This window comes from Cervus canadensis, chromosome 1 (genome assembly GCF_019320065.1).
Source record: "Cervus canadensis isolate Bull #8, Minnesota chromosome 1, ASM1932006v1, whole genome shotgun sequence".
Lineage (NCBI taxonomy): Eukaryota > Metazoa > Chordata > Mammalia > Artiodactyla > Cervidae > Cervus > Cervus canadensis.
This window is the reverse complement of record NC_057386.1, coordinates 106307463-106325330: the sequence shown is the minus strand read 5'-3', so window position 1 is coordinate 106325330 and position 17868 is coordinate 106307463.

The following is a 17868-nucleotide window of genomic DNA, read 5'->3' as shown; positions in this document are numbered from 1 at the left end:
ACTTCATTTTTCACTCAGATAATGTGCAATCAAAGATATTTGGAGACTATTACCAAGAGAAATGATATAGCATTTGAGCAAGACATATTACTATTTTTAGCCAAGGACTACCTGGCATTCTGACATGACTAGGGGAGACCTGTGGCTTTCTGATGTGGTTTTTAATAAATTGAGTTGTCAGGAGGGAAGATGTTCAAGTAACACCATAATTAAAAATGCATTATAAGAACTTCTTATCTAGTCAAAAAACCGGATAATGTAACCTAAACTTGAAGAGAGAAAAATCAATAATTTAAAATGGACTCATATAACTGAATTAGTAGAGAAAGATATTAAAACAAATATTATGACCCTATTATATACGGTTAAGAAGCTATAAGAAAGACTGAACATACTAAATAAAATAATGTATCCTTTTAAAAATCACATTTTGGGGATGAAAACAATATCTGAGATAAAAAATACATCAGGTAGGATGAATGCTAGATTTTGAGGGAGAATGAAAGATTAATGAAATTGAAGATATATCAGTAGAAACCATTAAAAAATGAGACACTAAGAGTAAAAAACTTGGAAAAATATAAACAGAGCATTAGTAAGCAGTAAAAATGTTTCAAGTGGCCAAATATGCATGTAGTTGGAATTCCTAAAACAAAGGTGAGAAAAAAAAAAGTTTGAAGAAATTATAGTTAGTTGCTTTCCAAATCTGATTTTATAAGAACAAAACCACACCACCAACAACAAAAAACCCCCATAAATCCAGAGAATTCCAAAGGTCAATGGACACTAACCAAGACACTTAATAATCATATTGCTTGAAAGCAGTAAGTGCTCTGATAAATAAAAATCCTAAAAATAAATGGAGCAAAAGATGCATTTCCTGTAAAGGAACAGAGATTTTTTACTGGAAACAATGCAAAGTAGAAAAGAGAACATCTTCCCTGCATGGAAAGGAAACAAAAGCCAAAAGCAATTGTCAACTTAGAATTTTTGCCCAGTGTAAATGTCTTTCAGAACAGCAATGAACATTTCCTTCACCAAAATTTTACACTCCAAAAAAAATTAAAGTCCTTCAAGAAAATGAAAGCTGGAATTAGCAAAAGAAACGAAGAACCCTGGAGCTCATACTTTATAAGTAAATATAAAGACATTTTATCTTATGACTTAAGTAACTTCAAAATATGATCAACTACTTAAAGCAAATACGGCAACAATATACCATTACACAGAACAAATGCTGATGTATTCATTTTATATGCAAATATATTTTGAAAGATACATCAGATTTATACCTATACAAAAAGATGATGTATTTAATACTGTAAATAGCTCTCTATATTTAAATGACAAGCTTTTCCTTTGTTCAGGGAATCAATACTCAGGGACTCTAGGTGTTTCTCAGATGTCCTGGTTTAGGACTCCCAGGGCAAGTGCTTGGTCAGGCTCTGGCAGTGACAGAATTAAATGGGAGTATATTAGTCACACTCCAGAGTTCTCTGGCATTTTTTTAAGGTTGTTTTGCTTTTGTTTTCTTTTGTGTGTATTTTGTTCAGATTTTAGTTGTAATCTTTGGAGAAAATAAACTGTGACGGACTTACCCCATCCTCCCCTGAAGTCTTAATTAAGAATGGAAACAACAATTAGGACCAAAATTAATGAAAGTTTGGTCTACTACATTGTTGTTCAGCCACTAAGTTGTGGCCGACTCTTTGCAACCCCATGGACTGTAGCACACCAGGCTTCCCTGTCCTTCACTGTCTCCCTGAGTTTGCTCAAACTCATGTCCACTGAGTCAGTGATACCATCCAACCATCTCATCCTCTGTCGCCCCCTTCTCCTCCTGCCCTCAATCTTTCCCAGAATCCAGGTCTTTTCCAATGAGTTGGTTCTTGGCATCAGGTGGCCAAAGTACTGGAGCTTCAGCTTTAGCACCAGTCCTTTCAATGAATTCAGTTAGCATAGAAGCCACGAAGTCTACTGGACTTTTCATGCAGGGGCAGGGGAAAATAATCCTTTATTAATACATTTGAAGGGTCCAGGGGGCAAAATGCGCTTTGTCACATGATATGTATTTATGTTCAGTATGTCATATCCTTCTGGAATTGGGAGGAAATATGAAGAGATACGGACTTCCCTGGTAGCTCAGCTGGTAAAAAATCTTCCTGTAATGCAGGAGACCCTGGTTCAACTCCTGGGTCAGAAAGATCCCCTGGAAAAGGGATAGATTACCCCACTCCAGTATTCTTGGGCTTCCCTGGTGGCTCAGACTGTAAAGAATCTGCTTGCAATGCAGGAGACCCAGTTCGATCCCTGGGTTGGGAAGATCCCTGGAAGGAGTGCATGGCAACCCACTCCAGTATTCTTGCCTGGAGAATCCCCATGGACAGAGGAGCCTCTCGGGCTACAGTCCATGTGGTTGCAAAGAGTTGGACACGACTGAGTGACTAAGCCCAGCACAGCACATGAAGAGATATGCCATTACAAACAGCATCATGATGTCAAAACCATGATCAGCATCTCCTTCTCTGGTCCATTCTGTCTTTAGGTGCCCCCATCCCAGTGAGCGTGCAGCTTGGGAGAGATTGACTGCTGCTCTGGGACCTCAGGAGTAGGACCTGATGGAGGTCAAATCTTAGAGCTACTTAGCACTTTGAGAAGTGCCTCTACACAGAGTGAAATGAGTCAGAAGGAGAAAAACAGGTATCATGTATTAACACATATATGTAGAATCTGATAATGGTACAGATGAACCTATTTACAGGGCAGGAATAGAGATGCAGACATAGAGAACGGACTTGTGGAGACAGTGGGGGAAGGAAAGGGTGGGATAAATGGAGAGTTGCATTGAAATATGCACATTACCATGTGAAAAATAGCTAGCTAGTGGGAGGCTGCTGTATAATACAGGAAGCTCAATCTGGGGCTCTGTGATGATCCAGAGGGATGGGATGAGAGGGTGAGAGGGAGGCTCGAGAGAAAGGGGATGTATGTGTACTTATGGCTGATTTACGCTGTGGCATGGCAGAAATAAACACAACATTGTAAATCAATTATCTTCCAATTAAAAATAAAAAGAAATGTGCCCCACGCACTAACCTTATGTGACTCTTTCGAGGCCCTTGGATAAGGCAGATTGGGGTTGACCTTTACTTTGTAAGTAGGGAGACCAAGCACATGTAACTTACCCAAACTGCCCTTGGGTTGATGGGAGCTCCCTTGTCAGAACACAAGTCTTCAGACACTCGGGTCATTTCTGATCGCTCCACTAATCCCAGAGTGATACTAAATGGAGAATGAGACTGTCAGGCTGTGGCGACAAGGACAATAATGATTCAGTATCACTCCAGTGCCATTTGTGCTTTGGTTGGAGCTGGGATTTTCTTCAAAGATGCAAATGAAAGAAAACCTCAGACTCCCTTGAGTTGAGACACTTCCCTTGCAGCTCAGAAAGCATATGCAAAACGCATCCATTTCACCCCCAACAAAGAGACAGGGAGATACTGAGGCTGGAAGAGGAGAATTAAGATATTTCAACAGATCCTCCAAAGCACAGTCCAGCAGTAAGAAATTTTCCTCCCATCAGCATTGTTGATGCAGTCCACTTAGCATAATACGGCAAGCAGGAAGAAGAAGAGCCCTGAGAGTTCGTTATCATGAGCAGTCTCAGAAAGTTTGGGAACAGGTTCTGAATTGATTAAAATTTTATTTGAATAATGTGCACATGGTTATTTATTTTATTCTCAAATCTTTTTTTTTTTTTTTTTTACAATAACCAGCGAGGTTTCCTCTTGTGGGTTGCCTGATGGCAGTTGGCTGGCTGATCATCACCTAGAGGAAGAAGTGAGAAAGTTATTTTTAATTCCTTATTATTGGAGGAAACACACACATTTGGGATATAAGGGGCTGACTCTCTGCTGTTCAGCTGAGAAATGGCCTGGGGTGGACCATGCATCATTTCCCAACTATTTTGATATGGCTCGTTGATGTAAACACTTTCAGGCATCTAAAACCTAGACTATTTAATCTCCCTAAATTATGTCCTCTCAATCTGTCATGGAGCAATTTTTTAATAAAATCTCAAATTTTATCAGGCAGTGAAACTAAGACAGATGACATTCTGACGGGTGTATTAGCCCACCATGGATACAGTAAGAGACTCAGCTGGAGGGGAGGGCATCCTGTCACACAAAATGTCTAGACAGGATTGATGTCAGCTTGGTATCTGAGAAAGGATGGATATTTCTGAACTGTGAAAAATATTTTGTATTTATAGGTTAGCTAACGGGGACTGGATATTTTTTTTAACACATCCATGTACCAGGCAGACGAAAGGAAGCTTCGTGTGCATATTTTCTTTATTCTTCCCTCTGGCTTTATTGAGATATAATTTTCAGATAACATTATGCAAGTTTAAGGTGTACAATAGGATAATTGATACATGTATACATTGTGAAATGATCACTACAGTCAACTTAACGCATCCCTCTGGGTCACGTAATTGCCATTTTGTTATTGTTATGGCAAGAACATTTAAAACTTACTCTTGGAGCAACTTTCAAGTATATGATGCAATCTTGCTATTGCTAACTGCCTGCGCCTGCTCTATGTTAGATTTCCATGACTTTAATTGGAAATTTGTACTCTTTGACTAACATCACCTCATCCCTACCACCATCTCAGCCCCTGGCAGGCGTGAATTTACTGTTTCTATGAATTCAGCTTTTTTTGATTTCACATAGAAGTCAGACCATGCAGTATTTGTCTTTCTCTATCTTATTTCACTTAGCGTAATACCCTCCAGATCCATTCACATGGTTGCAAATGATGAGTCCTTTCTTTTTTTATGGCTGAATAATATCCCATTTCATATGCATACCACATTGTCATTATCCCTCCATCTACTGGTGGACACTTAGGTTGTTTCCGTGTCTTGGTTATTGTTGATAGTACTGCAGTGAATTTTCAGATATCTCTACAAGATAGTGATTTTATTTCCTCTGGGTAAATACCCAGAAGTAGGATTGCTAAATCCTATAGTAGTTCTATTTTTAACTTTTGAGGAGCTTCCATACTGTTTTTCTTACAGTGGCTGCATTAGTTTGCATTCCCAGCAACAGTGCATGAGGGCTCCCTTTTCTCCATATCCTCACTAGCATATATCTGTTGTCTTTTTGATGATAACCATTTAACAGAGGTGAGGTGGTATGTCATTTTGGTTTTGATTTGCATTTCCCTAATGGTTAGTGATTTTGAGCCCCCTTTTGTGTACTTTTTGGCCATTCATATGTTGTCTTTGGAAAAATGTTTATTCATTTTTTAACCAGATTTTTTGGCTATATTGAGTTCTATGATTTCCTTATGTTTTTTGGATGTTAACACTTTGTCAGATATACGATTTGCAAATATTTTCTTCCATTCCTTAAGTTGCTCTTTCATTTTTTGACCATTTCTCTTCTGGGCAAAGTCTTTTTAGTTTGATGTATCCTACTTACTTACTTTTGCTTTTGTTGCTTTTAGTGTCAGACTTGAAAAAAATCCTTGCCAAGACTATTGTGAAAGAGGTTTCTCCCTGTGTGGGCTTTTAGGAATCTTACATTTTCAGACCTTATAATTGAGTCCTTAATCTATTCTGAGTTGATTTTCATGAATGATATAAAAGAGGGGTCCACTTTCACTGTTTTGCATGTGAATAACCAGTTTTCCCCAACACTAGTGAAGATAATATTCTTTGCCTATGGAATATTTTTGGCTCCCCAGTTAAATATTAGTTGATCTTATACATGTGGGTTTACTTCTGGGCTCTCAATTCTGTTCCATTGGTCTATATGTCTGCTTTTATGCCAATACCATATTATTTTGATTATTATAGCTTTGTAATATAGTTGAAATCAGGAAGTGTGGTGTCTCTGGCTATATTCTTTCTCAATATTGCTTTGGATGGGGGATTTTATGGTGGTTCTGTACATATTGTAGAATTGTTTATTATTTTATTTTTGTGAAAAATGCCATTGGAATTTTGGTAGGGATTGCACTGAGTCTATAAATGATTTTGGGTAGTACAGACATTTAAACAATCTTAACTCCTCTAAAACTTGAATATCGATATCTTCCCATTTATCTGTGTTCATGTGTATATTTTCTATGTAAACTTCTGACGATTGATAGCATAGACTGACTGCACCTAATACATGAGCTAGAAAGAAGTCAGGCAGACTCCTGTACCCATTCGGTTCCACATGTGGTAGTTTTGCCTTTATCTGGCAGTCTTGCTTCATTGAAACTATGCTCTCCATACATCCAGGTCAGAGATCTGAAATGTGAATAAATGCATCCAAGGTGGCTGTCCATAGTCATGTGTTTCATGAGGGCACACAGCACCTCTCACACTCACACAGGCAGATAACAACATTTGGAAACTGCTCTGAGAAAGACAGGACTATTGTGCTAGGGTCAATTTCATGCTAGACAATTTCATGCTTAATGTGCATAGCCAGTGTTTTACCTTTTGCATTTTTAGGGTCTCGGGGAAGGTTACATCCAACCTTTGTCTATCTTCATCTACCTCAAAGATTTTGGAATTTCACACTAAGAAGCTCAGCTCCTTTGTGAATCCTCTGATATTGCTTTGGAACAGTAACAGAATATTCAACCAGAATGGTTTAAACAAAATGGTTATTATTTAATACACCAAAAAACTTAAAGCTGGGCAGTTTCAGGTTTGGTCCATCTTCACTTGTTTACATTCAAAGACAGGAAGATGACAAGTTTCATTTCCTTTTTTTTTTTCCTTTAAGTAAGGAAAAACTTTATCGAAGCCCCTATCAAAGCTCTTTTAGGCTCTATCTGTGAAGTGGGGTCATAGCATGTCTGGCCTCGTGATTGTTATGATGACCAAAGGTCTTGACATAAAGCCAGGGCATAGCTGGAGCTTAGTAACGGCAGTCTGCAAGCTGGCTACATTTCTCTTAAAATATAGTTGTTGCTTAAGATGCTATTAGCCTATAAATTAAAAAATCTCCAATATAAAACTCATGAAGATTAGCAGGGCCATGTTATAAGTTCATTAACAAAACGTTTGGCAAGCAAATCCAAATTAATAGCACCAACAAGTGTAATGAGTAGGAATATTGTAACATCAAAGGGAAAATAATCATGCAAAGAAAGATGAAAAAAGGCCCTCATTTTTACTGACCCAAAAGGATAATGAGAATTTATTATCATTATTCATTGTTTTCCAATGCTGATCAGCCTTATTTGAATTATCTTAGCTACTGTATTCGACAACAAAATCATATTTCTTTTAAAAATTTCATAATTCAAACTTTAACACAATCTGAAATTCCCCTCAGTTAACACTGAAGAGTTTTAGCTGAACTGAGTCCTTGCGAGAACCCATAAGGAGAGACTCCTGCTTTCAGTCCCTCTCAAAACTAACTGGCTCCAGTTAGTTCCTTCAGAAAAACATCCTCTCCTCTTTCATGTGAAGTCTTAGACTTGAGATCAGTAAAAGGGTAACACGATGTTGTCCACCCTAGAATCATAACCTGTGCTCCAGCCATCCTGATACAGAGATGAGCCTGTGTTTTGATTTGGGGAGCAGCTTAAGCTTGGCTGCAAGTTTCATACTTAAGACACAGCCTCAAATCCATAGAATGGTGCCCGGGAGGCTTCTGAGGACAGAAGAGGTTCTCTGCTCTCAGAGGGGGTGTATTCAGAGCATTCCTGCCTGAGAAAGGATAGTGGGCAGTGAGGTAAACACCAAGCATCCTTCATATACACCTGGGTCCTGTTGGGATGAGGTCTTGCCCCTCCCTTGGTCCTCCAGGCAGATCATGGTTGCTCTAAGCCATGGTGACCCCATCCCCTTTGTCCTGTGCCCGGAGCAGAGTTGGACATGTGATGCACTCCTGGCTTTATAGACAGAAAGGGACTCAGAGGTGGGGGGAAAACTCCCAGATAAACCAGTCTTTCCAGGAGAAAGGCTTTCCTGGGGTGAGGGAAAGGGTCACATTACCCATGTTTCATTTCTAGGAAGCTAATTCCTGAGGGTTTGATGTTTGGAGTCACCCATTTCCAGCTTCTCTGGAAACACTAATAGAAATGCAGAGACACAGCCTGACACCTCTGATACCTTCTAGCTTCTAGGAGCTAAAGAACCCTGGAGTCACCCCCTTGCAGAAAGATGCTCCAGGGAAGAATAAAAAAAAGTCTGTTATATGGGTGCTGTCAGTTGGGACTTTGATAACTGCAATGATAAAAAATTTAACTGCTACAAACAGACTTTTCTAGTTAGATTCTGCTTCTTGCAAAGGCTCTGGGCTTAAGGCCAGGTCTCTCTAGGTTAAAAACAGGTATTAGCAAACGTTAGAGTTGTTAACGATTTCTGCCTTCAAAATGATTTTTTCCCCTTGCTTTAATAGAAAGGATTGAAAGAGAATTGAACAGGGAATACAATTTCTCACTATGTGATTCTCAGTTCTAAATTTCTGTCTTGGGGGGGTGGTCACTTAAAATCACACTGGTCACCACCCAGGGGAGTCCCAACACTTTACGAAATTCTATTTAATATATAGTGAGTAGAATCAATGCATTTTTACAGTACTAAGGAATATGAAATATTTAGGTCAGAACAGAAGGCTTCAGAGGGTATGAACTCTTGCATTACTACTCACCATGACTTTCATAAATTGTGGTTTTATTAATTATGGAATGCACACAAGTTTGTGGATTCTGTCATTTTCTTTATTTTTTGATTCTGTATTTTTATAGAGTATATTCAATTTAAAATTATTATGAAATAATGGCTGTATTTCCCTGTGCTGTACAAGGAATCTGTATTGCTTATCTGTTTTATATATAGTAGTTTGTACCTCTTCATCCCATACCCCATCTTGCCCCTCCACTTCCCTCTCTCCACTAGAACTACTAGGTTGCTCTCTATATCTGTGAAAATGTTTCTTTTTTGTTATATGCATCCTTTGGTCTTCTTTTTACAGATTTAACTAATTTTCAGCATTTTATGTCACACTGTTGACTTTTGTCTTATTTACTATAGGATAATCATATAATACAACATATAATCTATACGATAATATAATATCATATAATACAACATATGACCATATCAATGTTATTTACTTAAAATTATCTTGAAACACCTTATTTAACTTAAATACAGATAATTAAGAAATGGCATCTACCCTAAAGATGGAAAATCACTGTCACTCATTGTAAGAAGATGATTATAAATTAAATACATCATAGGCAGCATACAAATAATAAATGCAGGAGAGTGTGGAGAAAGGGAATCCTCCTACCTTTGATAGGAATGTGTTGATAGGAATGTAAATTGGTGCAAGCACTATGGAAAATAGTATAGAGGTTCCTTAAAAAACTAAAACTAGAGCTACCATATGATCCAACAATCCCACTCCTAGGCATATATCTGGAGAAAACTCTAGTTTGAAAAGGTATACACACCCCAATGTTCATAGCAGCACTATTTATAATAGCTAAGACATGGAAGCAACCTAAATGTCCATCAATAGTTAAACAGATAAAGAAGATGTGAGACATACATGTACATACAGAATATGTATAAATACTGTTGTTGTGTTGCATTAGTCGCTCAGTCGTGTCCGACTGTATCCCACCAGGATCCTCTGTCCATGGGCTTCTCCAGGCAACAATACTGGAGTGGGTTGCCATTTGGAATACTGCATAGCCATGAAAAAAAGAAATAATGCCACTTGCAGCAACTTGGATGGATCTAGAGAGTATCATACAAATTGGAGTGTCAGATAAAGACAAATATCACATAATGTCACTTATATGTGGAATCTAAAAATGTGATACAAACTAACTTATTTACAAAACAAACAGACTCACAGACATAGGAAACAGACCTGTGGTTACCAAAGGGGGAAGTGGGTTGGAAGGAATAAATTAATAGTTTGGGATTAGCAGATACAAATGACTATGTATAAAACAGGTAAACAACAAGGTCCGACTGTATAGTACAAGGCAGTAGATTCAATATCCTGTAATAAAATATAATGGAAAAGAATCTGAAATTTGGAAACTGGTTGTCATACCTAGACAGCATATTAAAAAGCAGAGACATTACTTTGCCAACAAAGGTCCGTCTAGTCAAGGCTATGGTTTTTCCAGTAGTTACGCATGGATGTGAGAGTTAGACCATAAAGAAAGTGAGCGCTGAAGAATTGATGCTTTTGAACTGTGGTCTTGGAAAAGACTCTTGAGAGTCCCTTGGATTGCAAGGAGATCAAAGCAGTCCATCCTAAAGGAAATCAGTCCAGAATATTCATTGGAAGGACTGATGCTGAAGCTGAAACTCCAATACTTTGGCCATGTGATGTGAAGAACTGACTCATTGGGAAAGACCCTGATGCTGGGAAAGATTGAAGACAGGAGGAGAAGGGGATGACAGAGGATGAGACGGTTGGATGGCATCACTGACTCAATGGACATGAGTTTGAGCAAGCTCCTGGAGTTGGTGATGGACAGGAAGGCCTGGCATGCTGCAGTCCACGGGGTCGCAAAGAGTTGGACATGACTGAGCAACTGAACTGAACTGAACTATCACACTCGAATTTTCCTCTTTATTTCAGGAGTCAGTTTTCACTGCCAATGAGCAGCCGTGTTAAGACAATGTAAGTCCCACATTTTGGTGACTTTTGGCTGGAATCAAGTGCCCTATTGGTCTCGGTTTTGATTCTAGAATAGGCTGCGGTAGAAGGTGGTTGTCCCCACTCATTCCAAGCAGAAGGGGAGCAACTCTACTCCTGCACTCCTCTGGGTTGAACTGAAGGAAAGGCGGAGCCGTATAAGAGAAGAGAGTGAACACATTTCTCAGGCAGGGTTTCCGAGTTTGTTTGGACAGTTTGACAGTTTTACTTTTCGTGACTGCTGCCGCAAATACCTGTATTTATGTTCAGATTAAACTGACAGCGCAGAGTGCCAGAGCCAGCAATTTTTTGCTGTAAGTGGAGGATGGCTCCTGGTGAACTTCAGATTCTTAAAGGTTTTTACTGTAGTGGATTCACGGCACAAAGAATTGGGGACGAAACATATTAGAGAAAAAAAACACATCCTAAATGAGAACAGCTGAGGATAGGAGGCTCCTGCCATTTATTGGATTCATTATAGAACTTTACGCGAGCCTGTAATATTTGTTCTGCTGCTGTGGTGTAACTGGTGAAATGAAAAGTTATGTCAGGGGAGTGCTCAGAGGGTGTTGTTCTTATTTCTTTCATCTTCTTAAAGGGCTGGGAGCATTTTACCAAGGCAGGGCTAGAAATTCACATCACACTCACTTAATATGGGAAACAACAGCCAGGTTATGAGCCAGAGATATTTTGGCCCCAGAACAATAACTATTGATTCGGTCAAATATATTTAACTCCGACAGCAAGACATCCGGTCCATGTGAAATTATTGTGGCTGCAAACAGCCAACTGGGGCAGGTGCAACCACTGAGTTGGGTGGGGGAGCGGGGGAGGCGGTAAACCAGATGTCCCGAATGCCTGAATTTCTGTCTTTTGATGGTTCCTGATTTGTGTGTGAATATTGATGGACTGACCTAGATAAAAATCTCACAGATACTGGAGGATAGTCCCAAAGTCCCCAAAGGAGAATTTCATGAGTGCTTTAAGGGTGGAACCCCAGCTACCAAATCCATATGGGTGCCTGGGGACTATTTTTGAGACCGTGTGTGTGTGTACACACGCGTACGTGCACACGCGCATTAGTCACTCAGTAATGTCTGACTCTTCGTGACACCATGGACTGTAGCCCACCAGGCTCCTCTGTCCATGGGATTCTCCAGGCAAGAATACTGGCATGGGTTGCCATTTCCCTCTCCAGGGGATCTTCCCGATCCAGGGGTTGAACTTGGGTCTCTGGCATTGCAGGCAGACTCTTTACCAACTGAGCCACCAACAGATAACGTTTCTGTCCACATCCACAGCAGCAGATACAGGAGACATTTGGGATGGAGCCATCTCATATCTGTATGACCACATTTAAATGTGATGGGCCCAAACTTCCTATGGGTTGAAATTAGAATTTTGCCCAAGAGGGAAACAAAGAACAAGAGACACGTAATTGGCTCAAGTAACACATTCCGTTGTTTGAAAGTCACAAGGAATGGAAGTTGGAACTTGTAGGAGTGAACGGAGATAAGAGTTCACTAAGAGCCCCATTCACACACCCAAGAGATCTTCCTTCTTCCCCATCATTCCGAACAACCTCACTGACTCTCTTCCATACATCAGACCCTTTTCCGTCCCTCTAATGGGCCTGTCAGTGATTGGAGTTTGAATTTCTCAGTCAAGAAAGTTTGTTGTTTTTTTCTGAGGCTGCTGCTAAGAAAAGCAGAGACTAGTAGGTAAACAGGTGAAATAAAGTATATTTCCCTGGGAAACATATAAGATGCTCTCATGTTTCTAGAGTGTCCAAAATAAAGATAAAACTCTCTAGGTTTTCCTTTGGGGTTCCCGTCCCCATCTTAGGCTAGCATTTTCTTTGTGTGGCATTTAACAAATTATTGCCTGTAGAGGCTGCAGGATGGATGGTTCTGTAAAACTTTAAAACCAGAGAACTTAGGATTACTCCCTATACAGAGATAACCATGGGTATATTAATACTGTTGTTAAAATCAATCATTTGGACCCATGGGATGTTGTTACAAGGACACATGCTTTTCCATAGGGGACCCACGGGGGCAATCACAAGATTTTCTTCTCCACTTTCCTCCTATCTGCACATCCCATTTATCTCTGCTGATGATTGGGAACAAAAAGGCCACTCTCCCTTGACACATTGTTTATTGGCTGAAAAAGTAAGAAATGTTGGAAGATGGGTCCTTGCAAAGAGCTACCAGAGATGACAGGTCGGTGTTTCCTGAACTTCTCTCCAACAAGCACAACTTTATTTTCCCGTACACCATACCCATGATTTAAAAGGGAGCAACCATCATCAAGACACTAACCTTCTTTATGGAGTACTTACCATGTTCCGGGAAGTCTTTTAAGAACTGTATATCTATAGCTCATTTTAACTTCACAGCAGCCCTGAAAAGCAGGTGCTGTTATTGTTAGTGATGTTTTGATAAGGAGCAAGAGATGGTAAATGACATCATGGGGATTATGGGCAGCCAAGGCAGGACTCAAGAGTCCTGTCTCTATTTCTAGACATGCAAATTTATCCATTTCCTTCTATATTATAGGAAAAACAAAGGGCCACTGAGCTTCAGAGAGTGGACACTGCAGCCAGACTGCTGGGTCATTGCCTGTCTTTGCACTTTACTGCCCTAGTGAACTTGGGCAAGCTTCTTAACTCTTTGCTCCTTAGTTTATTTATCTGTAAATGAAGAAGCAGTGAGGTAAAGTATTAGGACAGTAGGGGTACCAACTAAGTACTATATAGGTGTTTGTTATTATTGTAATTGTTATTGTCATCATCATCATTATATTTATTATTTGGTTTTTCTATATTTCTACCCCCAAGTTATTCAAATGTCACCTTCTCAGGGAAGCATTTCCAAGCTACCTGTTTTAAAATGCAATCCCCATCAACAGAAATCCTTATCTACCTTCTGGCTTTATTTAGCTGTATTTGTATTTCTGTGTTGTGCAATATACTTTACTTCATTAGCTTTTCTGCCTTTCTCTTCTCAAATGTAAGCTTCATGAAGGCAGGATCATTGGTCTGTTTTTCTCCTTGCTAATCTGTGAGCCTAGAACAGCACCCCATGAAGGTGCTTGATAAACCTTTGGAGGATAGATTTGACACAGGAGCAAGTCTGTTTTGGTCATTGCCAGCCTCAGAAGTGGGCCCCTCCTGGGACTTCTTCCAAACAGCACTTCTTCAGCAACATGGCCTCTGGGGGAGTCACTTGGACCTCAAGAAATCCCTGCTTCCTCTTGGCAGAAGATCCTGGGTACCTTCTGGCACCATCTCGCTACTTCCCACAACTTGCAAATTGCCCATTTTACAGCCAGCTATTAATCTTGCTGTCTCTTTATGGAGCAGTTAGAGGAAAATGCCTTCAACAGCAAGATTCCCCAAACCTTAGAGCTCCAGGATCAGAGTTAAGGCAACAACAACCTCAAGACATTCTGTCTGGATGGCATTGTGTGATTTTCTAGGAAGCAAGGTGGTGAGAGGGTAACAGGCAGGAAGGCCAGGGGTCTCCAAATGCAGGAAATAGGCTGCAAGTGTCAAACATTTTTTATCTCTCTCTTAAGCAGCAGGAGGAAACAAACTAGTGATATATATTTTTTTCCCTTCTCTATACAAATTTAAAAAGAGGTTTCTCTTAAAATACTGTGTTGCCATAATGACACCTGGTTCCACCTGAAGTTAACTGTTCTCAAACCTTGAGTTAACCAATAAATTTTTCTTATGGAAATGTTTGCCTTGAGCTATATTAATGTACTGTGCATTTACCCCAGACTCTGTCTTCAAGTCAGTTCTGCCTAATGGCTCAGAATGACTTGACAAACCAGTATGTTATACTTAGATATTGTTTCCCTAATCTATGTAAACAAAACCATTTTTATGGTAACCTGCCTCTATACAACATTCAAGTCAATCGTTTTATGGCCCGGGATGACTCATCTGGTGCCAAGATTATCCCAAAACACATATTATGGATGAGGGGCCTGGTGCCATTTTCTGAGTTTTAAGACATTCCTTTGTTTCATTAACAGACTGCTAGTAGCTATATAACATCCAGCTAAAAACTAGCAGGCAGGTATTCTTTCTGCCCTCTTCTGATGTCTATGTCAGAAGCTTTCTCTATCTCCTTTATACTTTAATAAAACTTTATTACACAAAAGCTCTGAGCGATCAAGCCTCATCTCTGGCCCCGATTGAATTCTCCTCCGGAGGCCAGGAATCCCGGCATCTTTTGTGGTTCAGCAACAACCTTTCAATGGTGATATTAAGAAGCAAACTAAAGAGTGTGTGCATAAAAGGAGGCTTCAAAAATACAAAGAGGCTTGGCCTTCATGGGTTAAAAAGGATAGGAAGGGATATTGAATATAACCTGAGCCAGGTTTCCCTGATAGCTTAGTTGGTAAAGAATCTGCGTGCAGACCCTGGTTCAATTCCTGGGTCAGAAAGATCCACTGGAGAAGGGATAGGCTACCCACTCTGGTATTCTGGCCTGGAGAATTCCAGGACAGTCCATGGGGTCACAAAGAGTCGGACATGACTAACTGACTTTCACTCACTCACTCACTCATGCCCTTCCTACTCAGGTGAAAGAGTCAACCTGATCTTTCTGAGGACGTTGAGGCGTGAGAAGAGTGAGGGCTGCCCTCAGCTCTCATTTCACAGAGGCCCCTGGCATGTGGGCTTTCAAATGAGAGCTTAAAGGCCCTGAACAAACCTCCTCAAAGGCTGGGGTTGGGGGTGTGAGGTTCTTAAGGGGAAAACCAGACAACAGCGCAGTGAGTACCATTCACACGTCAAGCACAGTTGTATCAGTTTTCTCCTGCTGAGATCTTAGACTGTTAGTGGTTAATCAGTTGTTCTTTGTCTTTGGGACCTAATGGTATCTTGTTGTTGATCCTGTCTAGAAATTTTTCATTTCCAGGCTGTGCCTCAGTTCTCTCATTTGCAAAATGGCTAAAGTAATATCTATTTTAGGACTTCCCTGGTGGTCCAGGGGTTAAGAATCCACCTGCCAATGCAAGTGAAAGTGAAAGTTACTCAGTCGTGTCCGACTCTTTGCAACCCCATGGACTGTAGCCTGCCAGGCGCCTCTGCCCATGGAATTCTCCAGGCAAGAACACTGGAGTGGATTGCCATTCCCGTCTCCAAAGCTCCTTACAGGTCACAACTATGTCACTTTATTCTTGAGCACCTGAGCAGCTTCAGTCAGTCAGTTCAGTCGCTCAGTCGTGTCCGATTCTTTGCGACCCCATGAATCGCAGCACGCCAGGCCTCCCTGTCCAGCTTAGGGCTTTGCAAATATTATGTGCTCAGCACGCAAGTTCTCATGGAAACACCTGCTCCCCATCCACCTCTCTACTCATTGCTCTCAAGTCACCATGACCCTTCCAGCTCTTTTACCAACAAGCAAAGCTCATTCCTACCTCAAGAACTTAGCACATCCTACTTGCTATTCTCTCTCCCTGAAATACTCGTTCCCCTGAGCCTTACATTGATGACTCTTTCTGATTTCTCAGGTCTTGCTTGGAATGGCAGCTCCTCAGAGAGTCCCTTCCAAAATGGCCTGGACCCTAGTCACTCTCCTGACTCATACTTTTCAAAATAGTCACCATGAATTGTAATTATCTTACCCTTTTAGTTTTCACTTGTTTTCCTTCTCCCCTACCTTGACTGTAAACACTATGGTGACATCAGCCTTATTTCTGTTGTTTTTTATTTCACCCAGGACAATGCCAGGCATATAACATGATCAAAAAATAATTCTTAAATAAATGAATAGACAAGTATCCCTTCTCTCATATCAGCTGAAAATTCTTCCTCTTTTCCTAAACATATCACTTATGACTTATATCACAGTCTCTCAGGAACCCAGTTCTGGCAACAACCAGTTATTTCTTATGATTTCACTCAGATTCCCATGCACTACCTCAACCCAAAACTGAAATACAGCTGCACCTTTAAGTCAGTCTTTATCTTTACTAAGTATTTGGAACAAGAAGTCAGGATTAATAACCCCAATTTCCATGCAACTAGAATCACCAGGAAGTTTTATTGAGCAGAGAGGTGTTGGCACCCCTGAAAAGCCAACCTGGCCTTGCAGCACTGAAGACAGACCCTCTGCATCCTGAGTGTGCTGTTCTCAGAATTAGCTGCCCTTGTCCCACATGACGTGGTGACCTCTGTGCTTGGCTGACTTTTAAGTGACAGGGGACTCAGAAAGTTAGGATGCTGGGAGAGATTGAAGGCAGGAGGAGAAGGGGGCGACAGCGGATGAGATGGTTGGATGCTATCACCAACTCAGTGGACATGAGTTTGAGCAAACTCCAGGAGACAGTGAAGGACAGGGAAGCCTGGCATACTGCAGTCCATGGCATCACAAAGAGTTGGACACCACTTAGCAACTAAATATCAGGAAAGTAGTGGATCTGACTGACTTGTTCTCTCTACCTCAGGACCCAGTGCAGAGCAGGTGCCCAGTAAGTATTTGTTGAATAAGTGAACATGGGAATGTGTTTGAATAAAGTTTGTTCTCTTCACCCCCCTCCCCCCACCAAGAAACTCAGGAGTTATATTAGTTTTTTATTACTGTATAAAACTCACCTTCACAATTCAGAGGTTTAATGTAGTGATCATTGAGAAACACTCACAGTGTCTGTGGATGAGGAATTCAGAAGTGGCTTGATCAGGCTTTTCTGCTTCTTGGTCTCTCATGATTTTAGCATCTGATATGGGCTGGGGCTTCATTCTTCTGAAGTTTTGACTGGAATTAATTACTAGGTGGAAAAATTCACCACCCAAAGTGACACTCACCTGACTGGAAAGTTAGTGCTGACAGGAGCTGTCTGTGAACAGCATTAAAGATGGATTAAGTACAGCCTATTAACTAAATATGGCCATGGATCCGACAGTTTTCCAAAACCAGTGCAACCATGTTTGGTGTTTCTCTTTTCACTTTTATCTGTAATTAAAAAAAAAAAAATTCTTGCCTGTTGAGAAAATGAACATTGACAAAGAACAGAATAAACAGACAGCCCTCATTAGCACCAGAGAGATTACATCTTTCATACAATTCTAATTATATTTTCCTCTTTAATGTCTATCAGCCAGTAAAACACAGACATCAACCTCCAATAATATATTTTCTTATATTCCAGACACTGGAAA